This window comes from Neomonachus schauinslandi, chromosome 4, assembly GCF_002201575.2.
Source record: "Neomonachus schauinslandi chromosome 4, ASM220157v2, whole genome shotgun sequence".
NCBI classification, from domain to species: Eukaryota; Metazoa; Chordata; class Mammalia; order Carnivora; family Phocidae; genus Neomonachus; species Neomonachus schauinslandi.
This window is the reverse complement of record NC_058406.1, coordinates 13,964,540-13,979,145: the sequence shown is the minus strand read 5'-3', so window position 1 is coordinate 13,979,145 and position 14,606 is coordinate 13,964,540. Positions and strand designations below refer to the sequence as shown.

The 14,606-nt window shown below is 49.4% G+C and overlaps 1 protein-coding gene across 3 annotated transcripts in view; it reads left to right on the top strand.

Annotated features, from left to right (window-relative positions):
• The first annotated feature begins 2,139 nt into the window (after positions 1-2,139).
• The window catches only part of TMCO4 (transmembrane and coiled-coil domains 4), an 85,159-nt gene continuing 72,692 nt past the window's right edge, over positions 2,140-14,606 (top strand). The window contains exons 1-3 of one of the 3 annotated variants that reach the window (XM_021683513.2): positions 2,140-2,197; positions 9,291-9,397; positions 12,435-12,530. The gene's annotated coding sequence lies outside the window, so the exon portion shown is untranslated. Of the gene's footprint in view, positions 2,198-9,290; positions 9,398-12,382; positions 12,531-14,606 lie in introns of all 3 variants that reach the window. The other 2 variants (XM_021683512.2, XM_021683515.2) reach the window with 2 other exon arrangements.

The window sequence follows — 14,606 nt, the reverse complement described above, 5'->3', positions numbered from 1 at the left end:
AATTGGGCCAGTTGATGGCCCAATTAACAAAAAAATGTTCAGTTCTCCAGGTCAAAGATGCCTTGGAAACAAAAACAAGAGATTGCTCAGCAATATCACAATACCCATGGTAACCACAAACTGTCCACAGGGCCCTCCACCCTGGGCCTCCTCTGAAGGTGTGTCCTATCCTTCCCCAGGGCAGCTGTTTATTTCTGAACATCGTTAGGAAAGAAGGACCCATAAACAATCTCCTGGGTCCTTTAGTCTCAAAGCCAGCATGAGGGCATCATAAGGATACTCTACAGGAAGGGATGCGGGGCTGCCTTCAGTGACATCACGCCCATAATTCAGTTCCATTCTACAAACACCAACGCTGGGCCAGCCCCACCTACATCCTGGAAGGACAGACATCGATGGGACATAATGAAGAAGCCTTCTCCTGCTGGGGATTCATGATCTGAAACTCATCTAAATATCTCCAAACGCATGTTGATACTTAAGCCTGTGGAAGGGCAGGACAGCAGAATTAGTCACGTCTTTGATTAAATCCTGGCTCTGCCATCTGGTAGCTTGGTGACACCAGCCAAGTTATTTAACTACTCTGAGCCTCGGTTCCTTCCTATTCGAAATGGGGCTAATCATGGTATCAACTGCACAGGATTGAATGATATAAAGTAAGTACGGAAAGCATGTAGAGCCAGCCACGGGGTAATATTCCCGAAACAGTATTCATGGTTATTTCTATAATTTCTGGGAGAATCGAATCCAACCATTTGGTTGTTCCAAACCTAACTGATCATCAAAATCACCAGGGCAACTTGTTAAAAATATAAATTTTTAGGCTTCCACACCCTTGAAAAATTCAACCTTGGGTAGGTCTGGGGCTCCAGAATCTATGCCTCCACTACATACTTTCTCTGTGCCTAGCCCTTAGTAGGCACTCAACAAATATAAGCCCTTCCCTGGCCTGGATATTGCAACAGCTTCCTAACCAGTTGCTTATGTCCATTCTTATCCTTCTGTCCTTGCAAGGAGCCAGTGGGATCCTCTTTAAAGGTGAGATCATGTCACACCAGTGCCCAGGACCTTCTACAACTCTCTATCTCAGCAGAATAAAATCCATAGACAAGGCCCTACAACTGTGGTTCCTGAAGCTAAGCACACATTAGAAATACCTGGTGAGCTGGTGAGCTTGAGAACAGTGCCTTTGCCTGGCCAGACCCCAGACCAACAGAATCAGAATCTCTGGGGATGGGGCTCAAGTAGGATTGCCAGATAAAATATAGGACACCCAGTTACATTTGAATTTCAGATACACAATGAATAATTTTGCATTCATAAAATTCTAAACACCTACCAAGTGCCCAGTACAGTCCCTGGTGCTGGGCACACAGCAGGGGACAAGGCAGCCGAGACCCCTACACTAAGAGTTTAGTGGGGATGGCAGACAGTAAACTGCAAACAGGAAACATCCAATCATTGAAGACACAGATACCACCCTGAGTGAAGACCGAAACGGAAAGCTGGAAACAGACGCAGGAAAAGGGAGGTCTCGGGGTTAGAGTGCCAGGCAAGGGAACCTCAAATGCGAAGGCCCCGAGACTGGCCCAAACTTAGAGCAGTAGACAAACTAAAAGAAGAATCAGAGAGAGCATGGCTATCTCAATACTCTGGAAACTCCAAAGTGCTGTATATACATGCAGGAAGGTTGTTTCTCTGGCTGGCACCCTTTACTTTTGAAGGTTTCCATCCAAGTCGCTTTCTGGCCCTCCACTCTGGGACCAAACCCCTGGCTAGCAGTGTGGCCCAGTGGAACCTTGAAGGGCCCTCTCTGGCCCTGAGGTCCTGCTGCTTCCTGCAACGCAAACAGACCCACACACCGCGTTTCGCGCCCGGGTTGACCCGTCACTTCCTGATGCCGGCACCCCTGTCGCAGGGTGGCGGCGAGAAGAGCCGTATTGGGACACGCAGTACATGAGACCGGGCCCGGAAGCCCGGACCACGCGCCCGGGACGGTCTGCGCAGGCGGCGGGACGAGCCGGGGAGGAGGGGCGGGGCCGAGCGGGAGGGGCGGGGCGGCCGGGAGCTCGGGGCGGTGCAGGCTGCGGAATCGGCCGGGAGGGGCTGAGGGGGCGGGGCGAGCCCGCGGGCGGGGCCGAAGGGCGAGCCGGGCGGGAGGAGTCCGAGCCTTTGCCACCGCTGCCGCCGCCGCCAGGTAGGAAACACGGGTTCAAATGGGCCGCGGGCGAGGTTCGCCCACGCCGGGGCCGCTCCACACCGCGGGCCTCACGAGGGTTGCTCCCGCAAGGACTGGCCCGGCCCCGCGGGCCTTTGCCTCCCACCCCGCCCTCCGCCCCCCGTGGGCGCCAGGCCGCCCAAGGAGTGGCCGCACGCGGCTCCCGGCGCTGACTGCCAGGAGTCCAGGCTGCCTGGTTGTTGCTTGGTTGCTTTTAGAGCGGAAAGTGCCCTTAGGAATTACGTAGGGCGGCAGATGGGGAAACTGAGGCCGGGCGGAGTACCCAGGCATCCCCTGCCTTCCAGCTCGGGCTCTGAGCCCGCAAAGATCTCCCAGCACCTTCCTGGATAAGTGAGGACGCTGCTCTGGTCCGGGCAGAGAAAGGAACTTGCCCGAGGTTACACAGGGTCTCTGGGCTTACCCTTGTCCCACGAGCCCCTCCACAGACCAGTGAGGAAGGTCTCCCGGCACTCCTCACCCCCTTTCTCCTTGCCCTTACAGCCCTGTGAGCTCATAGCACACATTCAAACTGAGAATTCCAGTAGGGGACTGGGAATTCCTTCTGGAAAAAGCCCAGGCCCTCAGTTACAGATGGGCCATGTTTCTCACTCTGCCACCTGTTGGTATAGCAGGAAAGAAGAACTGATACTAACTTTTGGGGGGACTATACAGTGAGGTAAACAGGCTCAGAGAGATGACTTCCCCAAGACAGCTCCCCTAGGAAGGAGAACATTTTCAGAACCTGGGTTACCTGACTCCAGAGGCTGACCCAGTGCCTGGCACAGGGACAAAGTAGGTTTTCACCACATCCTTTCTCTCTTCTGCCCCGGAGAGCACAGCGGGCCTAGACTCTGGGTCTTGGCCTAGAGACCACTGCCTAACACAGAGTAGGAGTTAACATGTTACTTCTCTTTTCCCTGACTCAGTACTCATTTCACTGCCAAAAACATGAAACCCCTTTAAGTTTTAGGGGCATCCATTCATTTATTAGACACAGAGCACCTACTGTGTGCCAGTGTGTGAACTTTTTAGGCACTGAAAATACAGCATTGAACAAGAGAAGTGTTGCCTTTGGGGACTACACTAGGAAGAGTGGGACAAAACACTGCTCTCCATTGGGGGGGGCGGTGGAGGGGTGGGGAGGGCTGGGCAGAGAGGACCAACCGCTGGAATCTTACCAACTGTGAAGTATGTGTAGAGGGCAGAGAGAGATTGAACCTCATAGTGTCAAACCCTCGTGGGCCTTGTTCGAGATGCCCAGCCAGCCTGAGCTTTCTCCCGACTCCCCAGGGATTTGGTGGGGAGGAGCTAGGTGGGTAGAGGGTGGTCCAAAGGAAGCCCTAAACTAACGTCAGAGTCTGGAAACCTGGCATTGCCCCTTCCTAGCTGTGTGACCTTGGTTATGTCACATCACCTCTGTGGGCCTCTCTTTCACTTATCATTCAACAGGTGTCATAAAAGTGCATGGCATTGATTATATCGTGTCAGAATGCTTCTTAAAGCATTTGGATTCTCAATATATTTAAAAGATAGAGCTAATGGGGCGCCTGGGTGGCTCAGTTGGTTGAGCGTCCGACTCTTCATTTCAACTCTGGTCATGATCTCAGTGTCATGGGATCGGGCCCTATGTTGGGTTCCTCGCTGAGTGTGGAGCTTGCTTGGGATTCTCTCTCTTACTCTCTCTCTTTCCCTCTCCCTTTGCCCCCCTCCCTGCTCACACATGCGCTCTCTCTCTCTCTCTCTCTCGCTCTAAAATAAATAAATCTTTAGAAGGTAGAGCTAAACAGAATTTTCTTACAAATTGGATGTTGGGCATGAGAGAAAAAAGTCAAGAATGACTCCAAGTTTGGGGGTTGAGTATCCAGAAGAAAGAAGTTGGTATTTACTGAGTGGTAGCAATCTGGAAATACAGTAAGTTTTGGGAAGCAGCCAAGAGATTCATTTGGTTTTGTTATGTTTGGGACTTCCAAGTAAAGGAGTCTTGTAAGCAGATGTACACACAGTTCTGGAGTTCAGGGGGAAAGTTCTGAGCTAAAGTTATAAATGTGAATGTCAGCAGCCAATAGATGAAATTTAAAGCCATGGAAATTAGCAGGATAGAAAAGAGAAAAATTATGAGAACTGAACCTTGAAGTACTCAAACATTTAGGGAAAGAGAAGATAACTAGGAACAACCTGCAAAGATGACTGAAAACAAGCCGGTGGTGAGAAAGAGGAAAACAGAAGGAGTGGTGTCTTGGAAGCTACTAAGCCAAATTTCAGAAGATTCTCCTCATATATCCTCCCTGTGGATAAGTACTCTTCCCATGAAGGCTTAAGGTTGATTATTCCCAAGAATTTAAGGAATTCAAATATATGTCTGTAAATTAAAAAATAGTAATTTTTAAAGTTGCATTACAGTAGCAGGATCATGAATAATATAATATTAATTTTATTTTAATTATCTTAAGTGTTTAATCATGTTTTCAATAAAATAAAGCTTCATGAAAAGAATTGGGGAAAAAAAAAAAAAGAATGCTTCTTAAATGGTAAAGCATGGTCCAAAGTGTGGCCTCCAGCAGAGGCCCTGCCAAATCAGGAGTAAGCAAGGGTGGATTTTATTAGAGCATAGTTATTTAGAGGCTCCAGCGACCCTGTTGGTAACCTGTTACCACTCTCTGTAGAGAAATGTAAGAGGCAGAGGTGGGGGTGGCCGAGTTCCAGGCAAGGGGGCTGAGGCCCCCTGCCAGGGTCGAGAAATGGAATTTTTGCCACACAGCATTTCAGTTTCTACAGCGCTTGCTGTCACGTGCGTGGTAGCAGACAGATGTGGGCTCAGGTCCTAGCTTGGTAGCCTCCTGAGTCATCTTGGACAAGCCACGTGACCTCTCTGTGCCTCAGTTTCCTCATGTGTAAAATACTGTCTCTAAGGTTGTTGTGAGGATGAAAGTAGCTGAGAACACAAAGGCCCTGTGTCTGGCGCTCTGGGAGCCTTTTTGCTTTTTCGACCAAAGGCCCAGGAGCAACTGGATGGGCACCGTTGACCGAGTAGGTTGCCACAGCTCAGCATGGAAAGCTCATGAAGGCTGGAGCCTAGAGAATTTCTCCTGAGCCTGAAACCATGTCTCCTTGCGCTGGTGCTCCAGACCGCAAAGGTGGAGCCAGCTACCTGGGCCTGCACCTGTGAGACCTGAGACACGTCGTGAGATTTATCACCGGGTCCTTTTTGGCCTGTGTGTTTTGTAAACACTGCTATACATTATAAACTGAGGCTGCAGATGAGATGGGGGGGGGGGGGGGCTTGCTGCCTTGAATGTGTTCTAGTGGGCAGAAGGCAGGGCATCAGTCCATTTTCTATTTAGCCACCCTCCACTTGGGCAGTCAGACCAATTCAGCTGTACCACCCTCTGCTTAAAATTCTGCTGTGGCTTCCTGTTCGTTTTAGGGCAAAGAACAAAACCCATGAATATGGGCCATAAGGCCCTGCACAGTCTGGCCTATTATACCTCCAGCTACATCTCAGATCACTTTATCAGTAGCCCTCTGTGCTTGAGGCATGCTGCCCCCTCCCTCCTCAGGGCCTTTGCACATGCTCTTCTAGACCACTGTTCCCCCCTTATCTCCCTTTTCCCAGGTTAACACCTCCTTATCCTTCAGATCTGAGCCCAACCCCAGGCCATGAGACATCCCCAGGAGTGTGGGGGGTTTAGTTCCGGAGGGAGTTGCATACTCATTTGGGGGGTAATTTCTGCCTGTACCCTGTCCACCACCCCTAATGTAACCCTCCTGACTTTCAGGACTGGACTGAGTTTGCTCAGAGGTGCTGAGGGATGAAATCTACATTTAGGAGTACCTCTTGAGCAAATATGGAACCCTCACTTTATATAAAACTGTATTGTCCTTCTTCAAAAATGTAAGGCTGAGGGGTGCCTAGATGTCTCAGTTAGTTGAGCATCTGCCTTTGGCTCAGGTCATGATCTCAGGGTCCTGGGATCGAGCCCCGTGTAAGGCTCCAAGCTCAGCAGGGAGTCTGCTTTTCTCTCACTCTCTGCCCCTCTCCCCACCTGTGCATGTGTTTGCACGCGCGCGCTCCCTCTCAAATAAATAAATATTTATTTTATTTATTTATTTATTTGTATATAGGGCTGAGGCAGGAGGGTGGAGTAAAAAAAATATATAAGGCTGAAGTCATTTCGCTGTTGTAGGGGTAGGTGTTCGCGCATTCGTTCCTTCATTCATTCATTCTGCACACGGAGTGAGCACCTACACTGCCAGGCACCGTTCCAGGGTACATCAAGGAAAGACACAAAAGCCACTGCCCTGGTGGAGCTTTCTCTAGACAGATCGCCCACAAACAAGTAAACCTGTAGCCCGCTGCGTGGGAAGGAAGTCATGCAGGGTCTGCTGGGAGGGAGGAGAGGCAGGTCTGCTCTTTCTGCTGGCCAGCCGGGGGAAGCACCGATGTCCTGAGCCTCGTCCACTCTCACCCTGACCTTCCCGGGCTGGGAGACCGGCACTTAGGCAAGCAGCCGTTGGGGAGGGGGCTGCCCAGACGAAGCCTGGGGGCTTTAGAGGCAGCAGGCTCCAGGTCAGCTGAACAACTCCAGGGAGGCTCATGGCAGTCCTTGGGCCCCTTCGTAAAGTGGAGAAAATCTCGGGGTTTGAAGTCACACAGGCCTGCAGGCTGCATCGTGGCACTGCCAGCCAGGTGGCCGTCACCTCCACTGGCCTCAGTTTTCCCATCTGTAAAATGGGGACAGTGACAGTTTCTTCCTCGTGAGGTCATTGTGAGGCTGAAATGCGTTCCTGAGAGTAAGCCCGCAGGAGATCTTTGCTGATTTTGTTATGAAACTGTGCTTTTGAAAAACAATCCGTTTGGACATGAGGGCCCACCTAGAGGTCAGCAGGAGTTGAGGCCTGAGGTGGGAATCCCGGTATGGGCAGGAAGCAGCGGATGGTGTGGTTTGGCTGAGGCCCGGCTGGAAGAAGGGGACTGGAGGAAAATGACCCCGGAAGGCAGGTTAGGTCTGTCCCAGAGGTGCTTAGGGCAGGCTGAGAAGTGGGGTGTTAGCCTGTGCACAGATGGGAGTGAGTGAGATTCGTCTAACCTGGTGGCTTTCAGTTTGTGTTTGAGATCTCCTGGCCCTCCCCAGGACATCGACTAGACTAAAGAGAGCCGTGCAGCATCAAGGTTGAGATGGCTGCCTCGGGGCTAAGACCCAGGTGTGTTCAAATCCCACATTACTTGCCCTGTGGCTTTGACCTTCATTTCTTAGGGCCTCTGTGTCCCTCCTGTAAATTGGGGATAACAGCACCTACCCTGGAGGACTGTTGGGAAGAAATGAAACAATGGGGGGAAAGGGGAGGCCCGTGGCTAACATTTACCAAACATTCACTGTTATAATTTATAAAAATTTAATTGTGATAAAATAACATCAAATTTATTGGGGTGCCTGGCTGGCTCAGTCGGTGGAGCGTGCGACTCTTGATCTCCGGGTTGTGAGTTCGAGCCCCACCATGGGAGTGGAGATTACTTAAAAAATGAAATTTAAAAAAAAAAAAAAAAACCATGAAATTTACCATCTTAACCATTTTTAAGTGTGCAGGTCAGTAGTGTTAAGCCTATTCACATCACTCTGCAACCAGAACTTCTCCACTTGCAAATCTGAAACTCTGTATCCATTCAACAACTGCCCGTTTCCCCCTCCCCCAGCTCCTGGCACCCACCATTCTGCTGTCTGTCTGTATAATTTTGACTACTCTAGGGTACCTCCCGTGAGTGGAATCAGACGGTATTTGTCTTTCCGTGACTGGCTTATTTCGCTTAGCACAGTGTCCTCAAAGTTCTTCCATGGTGTAATTCCCTTCCTTTTTTAAAAGCTGGATAATATTCCATTGTATGGATATATTGCTTTTTTGTTGTTGTTCATCCATTCATCCATTGATGGACGCTCGGGTTGATTCTACCTTTTAGCTATTGTGAATAATCCTGATATGAATATGGGTGCACAAATATCTTTTTGAGACCCTGCTTTCATTTCTTTTGGAGGGATAATACCCCCAAAGTGGTCTTGCTGGATTATTTACTGCTATAATTTGAAGGTGAGGCATTGAGGGTCCCCATCGTATCTCCTCTTGCCCACCAGAGTAAGAGAAATCCCTGGGGCCCTGTGGGACAGTTTGAAAACCAGCAGATCAAGTAAACCATAACAAACTTTGCCATTTCCCCCCCCACCTCCTTCCTCAGCACATGTGCCTCCCATTATGTTTTAGTTATTCCCAAGTAGAAACCACCATTCATTCATCAGATGTTTATAAGTGCCTACTGTGCTTGCATAAGGGCAGAAAGAGATAGACAATAAGCAACGGGTGTAAACAAGTAAATGATCCAGTATGTCGGACAGTGATTCGTGCTGGGGACCAAGCAGAGGAGCCAGGGAAAGGGGATTGGGATGAAAGGCAGGGGCAGGGTGGTCTCACTGATCTGTGAGATTTAAGCAGAGATAGGAAGGAGGTGAGGGAGCTGGCCATGTGGTTGTCTGCGGTAAGGGCATTCCGGGCAGAAGGAACAGACTATGCAAAGACCTTGAGGTGAGAGCGTGCCTGATGGGCTCCAGGAGCAGCGAGGAGGGTGTGCAGCTAGAGCAAAGCGAGTGAAGGGGAGAGGGGGAGGAGGGTGGAGAGGCTAGGGGCCAGATTGCATATAGCGCAGGCACCACTGGAAGAACTGTGACTCTGGAAATGGGGTTAGTGGAGGTTTGGAGCCGAGAAGGACATGATGACTTCAGGTGGAGATGGAGCTCTCTGGCCGCAGCGTGGTGGACAGCTACTGGGGAGAACAGACAGAGGCAGGAGTCCGGTGGGGAGGCTCCTGCCGGGATCCACCTGAGATGAGGTTGGCTTGCACCAGGGTGCTAGTGGGGGAGGAATGAACCAACCGTAATGTGGACGGAATGTCATACAACCTGAGCGTCCATCCCAATGGCACGCTGTCCCCCCACTCCACCACCTGCCCATCCTCCAGGCTGCTGAAGTGAGATGGGATAGGAACTTTCCCTCTGTGCCAACATCCCTCTCTTCCTCTGGTCTGTAGTGGGATTGTCCGAAACGCTCTGGATTCTTGTGTGTTGGAACTGTTGCCATGGAGACCTCCTGAGATGCTACAGTACTAGTGGCTTCCAGTTTAACGTCCAGAGAGAGGTATCGAATGAATGGGCTTCTCTCCTAAAATGCTGGAGGGGGGCGGGGTGGGGGAGTGGACTGGGACTGCCTAGAATCCTCCCTTCTAGGACCGTCTCAAGGTTGTGTGTGTGTATGAACTTTGAACTACCATCTTCAGAGTTTCTGGCCTAAGAACGATGCTGTAGCTCTCTTTGTTGTGAAGGGTTTCTTCAACCAAATGCTTTTCTTTCTCCTCGGCTCCAGAACAGTTAGTCCCCAGCCCTCCCATAATACCGTTGTTATCCCACTAGTGATGCTTCTGTTATCGTACTGCAGGCTCATTTAAAAACTCAACTGTAGGGGTGCCTGGGTGGCTCAGTCAGCTAAGGGTCCGACTTGATTGCAGCTCAGGTCATGATCTCAGGGTTGTGAGATCAAGCCCGCCATCAGGCTCTGCGCTGGGCATGGAGTCTGCTTGAGATTCTCCCTCTTCTTCTCCCCCTCCCTCCATCCCCCTCTCTAAAAAAAAAAAAAAAGAAAAAATATCTCAATTCTAACCAGTTCACCAGAAAAAGAAGGAAAGAGAAAGAGAACACCTCTCCCCACCTGCCCCATACACATACATTCACATCAAATTTGACCTTGGCCTTTACTGGCTGCTCCAAGGGGTAAAAAAGGCCATAATGGGCTGCCGTGTAAAGAAGTTCAGGGGCGCCTGGGTGGCTCAGTCAGTTAAGTATCTGCCTTTGGTTCAGGTCATGATCTCAGGGTCCTGGGATCAAGCCCTGCATTGGGCTCCCCACTCAGCAGGGGCTCTGCTTCTCCCTCTCCCTCTCCCTCTGTCCCTCCCCACCACTCATGTATGCTCTCTCTCTCTCTCAACTAAATAAATAAGATCTTTATTTAAAAAAAAAAAAAAGAAACACAAAAGAAGTTCATTCTTGCGTGTGATCTCCTAAAAGCTCTGGTCATGGAGTTTTAAGGATGATTTAAAGGATGTTCCAGGATGATATTGATTATATTTGTTTTCTCCTCGGTGCTGACTTGGGGACTTTTCATCTCCCCAAGAGGAAATCCTGCTGAGTCGTTTACAGCGTTACTTAACAAATATGGGCTGGGCACCTACTGTGGGTGCTTGCAGAGCCAAGGACAACTGTTGTGGAATGGCTCTCTACCCCCACTACTGATAATAACAGCTCAGCCAGCATTTTCTTTGGCGGTAGGTAATGTAGCTGGCTAGATAAAACTCAAAATCATAGACCATCATGCCACCGCCCACGCCGACGTAATGCTCGTCTATCCTGGGCCCGGGCTTTGCAGTCCAGCCATGGGTGAGCGTTCGCCGTGCTGGCTCTCACTATGTATATGTTCTCTCCCTGCCAATTGGTGCTCTTCTGGGTCAAGTGCAGGACTCTCAGAGTCTCTTGGTGTCTTCACAGCAGCTGGACAGGGACAGATCCCCAGGAGACCCGTGATATCGGGACATTACTCCGTCCATCAGTGACCTCCTAGGCCCTGGGTGCCGCTGGACCAGCTCTCTGCACACTAGTGTGCAGCCTGGGTGGCTCAGTCAGTTAAGCGTCTGCCTTCGGCTCAGGTCATGATCCCAGGGTCCTGGGGTCGAGCCCCGCATCGGGCTCCCTGCTCCGCGGGAAGCCTGCTTCTCCCTCTCCCTCTGCCCTGCCCCTGCCTCCCCACCTCCAACCTCGCTCTGCTTGCTCTCTCTCGTGCTCTCTATCAAATAAATAAAATCTTTTAAAAAATACAGAAAAATAGGAAGAACAAAACCCAATTACTTCTAGTCCCACAGCCTCGCCACCGAGAGACAATGATCATTGACTTTTGGCTAGATTTCCTTGTGATCTTTTTGTTCGGTGAAACGTTTTTTTAAAAAACCTACCTGGAATCATATTGTATATCCAGTGGTAGGCTGTTAACCAGCTCTCTGGAAAACAAAATCCGTCATGGGTAGCATCTGCCACTTTCTGTGGTGTCATTGCTCCCACTGTGGCCCATCTCAGGCTGCCAGAGTTGTGCAGAATCAGTTCTCCCCAGCCAGAATGAGCCTGTGTTGGCACCAATGTTATAATTTAAAATCATGACCTTTTTTTTCTGATCTTAAAATCAATATATACTCATTACCGCAAATTTTTAAAACATAAACAGTAAAGAAAAACAGTCAACGGTTCAGAATCCAAGACCCTCCTACTTAGAGATAGAGACACTCTGCTGGCCTCCACATACACTAGGGAACTTTCTTCAGAGTTCAGAAGCAACACGTATTTATGGCAGAAAATTGGGAAAATCCAGAAAAGTCTCCGGTATCTCGCCTTTCATAGAGAATTTGGGAGAATATCCTTCCAGCCATTTTGTCTTCTCTGCGTCTTTCTAACATGAATGGACTCATAGCTTGAATCTCGTAGTTTGTAGGCGTGGTGTTGGCACATTCTCATGCCCCAGGGGAAGGGGCTATCCAGGAGAAGGGCCTTATCCCTGATAACTCCTTTAAAAAGGATTAAAGAGGCAGAAAATAATGTTCTGGTTCTTTGGCATGGAAAATGGCCGTTAGGATGAAACTCAGATTATTTGAAGTTTTGGGGGACCCTGGGTAATTCCAGATGCTTGGCCCCTGCCCCATCTCCCTTCCTCATCTGATGCTCAATTTAAGTGTAAGAACAGGAGTGCCTTTGGGGAGAGAATTAGCAGGAAAATCTAGCTCTTGCTTAAGCCTAAAAGCTAGTTCATTCATTCATTCCTGTAACAGACATCTTTTTTTTTTATTAAAGTTTTTTTCATTTATTCATTTGAGAGAGAGAGGGCGAGTGAGCTAGAGCACAAGCAAGGGGGAGGGGCAGAGGGAGAAGGAGAAGAAGACTCCCCACTGAGTGGGGAGCCCGATGTGGGGCTCAATCCCAGGACCCTGAGATCATGTTGGGGCCAAGGCCCAGAGGTAGTAGGTAGAAGTGGTAGTGAGGCTCCCCTGAGCCCCAGGCTAACCTGATCCCTCTGTCTCTCCTCCTCCAGATCCCACACCCTATGGACCCACAGGCTGGTTTTTCTGGTTTGTTTCCCCTAGGGCAATTGGCATATTTCTCCAAGAACCTTCAAGAAGCTGAACAGCCTGTTTTCAGACTTAGAGAGGGGAGGCCAACAACTGTTTCCTGAAATCTGGGTAAGTGTTATTTAAGGTTTCTTTTCCTTCACAACCTCACCATTATTTAAGATTGTCTTATTTTAAATGTTATGAGCTTGCATATTGTCTATCTCCTTTGTGGCAACATACCTCCACGATGGAGGGGTGCTGTCTGCCTTTGTCTCTGCTGTGCCCGCAGTGTGTGGGGTGACACCTGGCACCTATAGGCGCATATATGTATTTATTAAATGCACTAGTTCATTTGGGGTGAGGTGGACATTTATTTTTCATTTACTTAGAACTCAAGAAAAGGTCTTTAAAATTCTGTAGAGACATCCTGCTGCTTTTTTCAAAGCTTTCTGTCTTAAAATAATTACAGTCTCACAGGCAGTTGCAAAATAAGTACCGAGAGGTCCCACAAACCCTTACTCCGCATCCCCATGGCCACTGCCTTTACAATGAAGTCTGACTCCTGAGCTGGAAGAACGTGGTCCGGCATGGTGTGGCCCCCAGCAGCTTCCCCACCTGCTCATTTCTTCCCTCGCACCCCTCCATGCCCACCTACTGTCCAAGGCCTGGCTACACTGAGCATCTTTTTGGTTCTGCAAAAGCATCTTCTCTCTTCTACCTCTGGGTCTTGATACATGCCATCCCCTGTGCCCAGAACGCGCTCTTCCTACCACCCCACCCGTATCTGACGCCACCTTCTCTTGGAAGCCACTTCTGGGCTGCAGGCCCCTGTTTGTATCCCTCCATCTCTGTTCCCCCTCCCCCCCCCCCCCGCCAACCCCATCCCAGTGTTTGTCCTGCTGGTTTGTCATTGTCTGTTTGCTTGTCTGTCTCTACCATGGCGCAGTTTCTTCTGCAGGATACCCTCTCCCATCCACCTGCTGGGCTGTCCCCTTGTTTCCTGCAGACACCTTTCAACCATATACTGTTGTCACCCCCTCCTACCCCATCACTTCGTAGCCCCTCACCCTAATTGTTCTTCCCAGATGATGGCTTCCTGACCCAGTTGTTTAGGGCATGGATCCTACAGTCAGACCTGAGTGTGAATCTTGGTTCCACCACTAACTACATGATCTTGGGCAAGTTACTTAGATTATTATCATGTATTGCTGTATTCTTTTTTTAAAGATTTTATTTATTTATTGGGGCACCTGGGTGGCTCAGTCATTAAGCGTCTGCCTTCAGCTCAGGTCATGATCCCGGGGTCCTGGGATCGAGCCCCCCATCAGGCTCCCTGCTCGGCGGGGAGCCTGCTTCTCCCTCTCCCACTCCCCCTGCTTGTGTTCTCTCTCTTGCTGTCTCTCTTTCTGTCAAATATATAAATAAAACTAAAAAAAAAAAAGATTGTATTTAGATTGTATTTATTTATTTTAGAGAAAGAGAGCGAGTGAGCTGAGGCAGGGGCAGCAGGAGAGGGAACCTCAAGTAGACTCTGCGCTAAGCACATAGCCCAATGTGGAGCTCAGTCTCACGACCCTGAGATCTTGACCTGAGCCAAAACCAAGAGTCGGACGCTTCACCGACTGAGTCACCCAGGTGCCCCCTGTCTCCCACCAGAATGCAAGCAGGGAAAAGCACTTAGCCTCTCTGAGTTTGTTTCTCAGCTATAGGAGGGGTGAATCATAATGGCTCACGTCATACTTAACCTTACATGATACTTGTGAGAATTAATTGCATTGGAAAGTGCTTTGTAAACTGTTACATGCTGTACAGATGTTGGTTTGTTGCCTTTAACTACTTCAGGGTTATTTTGCAAAGCTAATGAAATATTCACTGTGCACAGACTTTTATTCATTTTTTTAAATATTTATTTAATTTTTTTTCTTTAAAGATTTTATTTATTTATTTATTTATTAGAGAGTGAGAGAGAGAGAAACAGCATGAGAGGGGAGAGGGTCAGAGGGAGAAGCAGGCTCCCCACCAAGTTGGGAGCCTGATGCGGGACTCGATCCCAGGACTCTGGGATCTTGACCTGAGCCGAAGGCAGTCGCTTAACCAACTGAGCCACCCAGGCGCCCATGCACAGAGTTTTAAATAAGTCCTCTGTAGAAGTAATATTTCAAGGACAAAAATTTTTATTGCTCAGCTGGATGAGAATGAATTTAG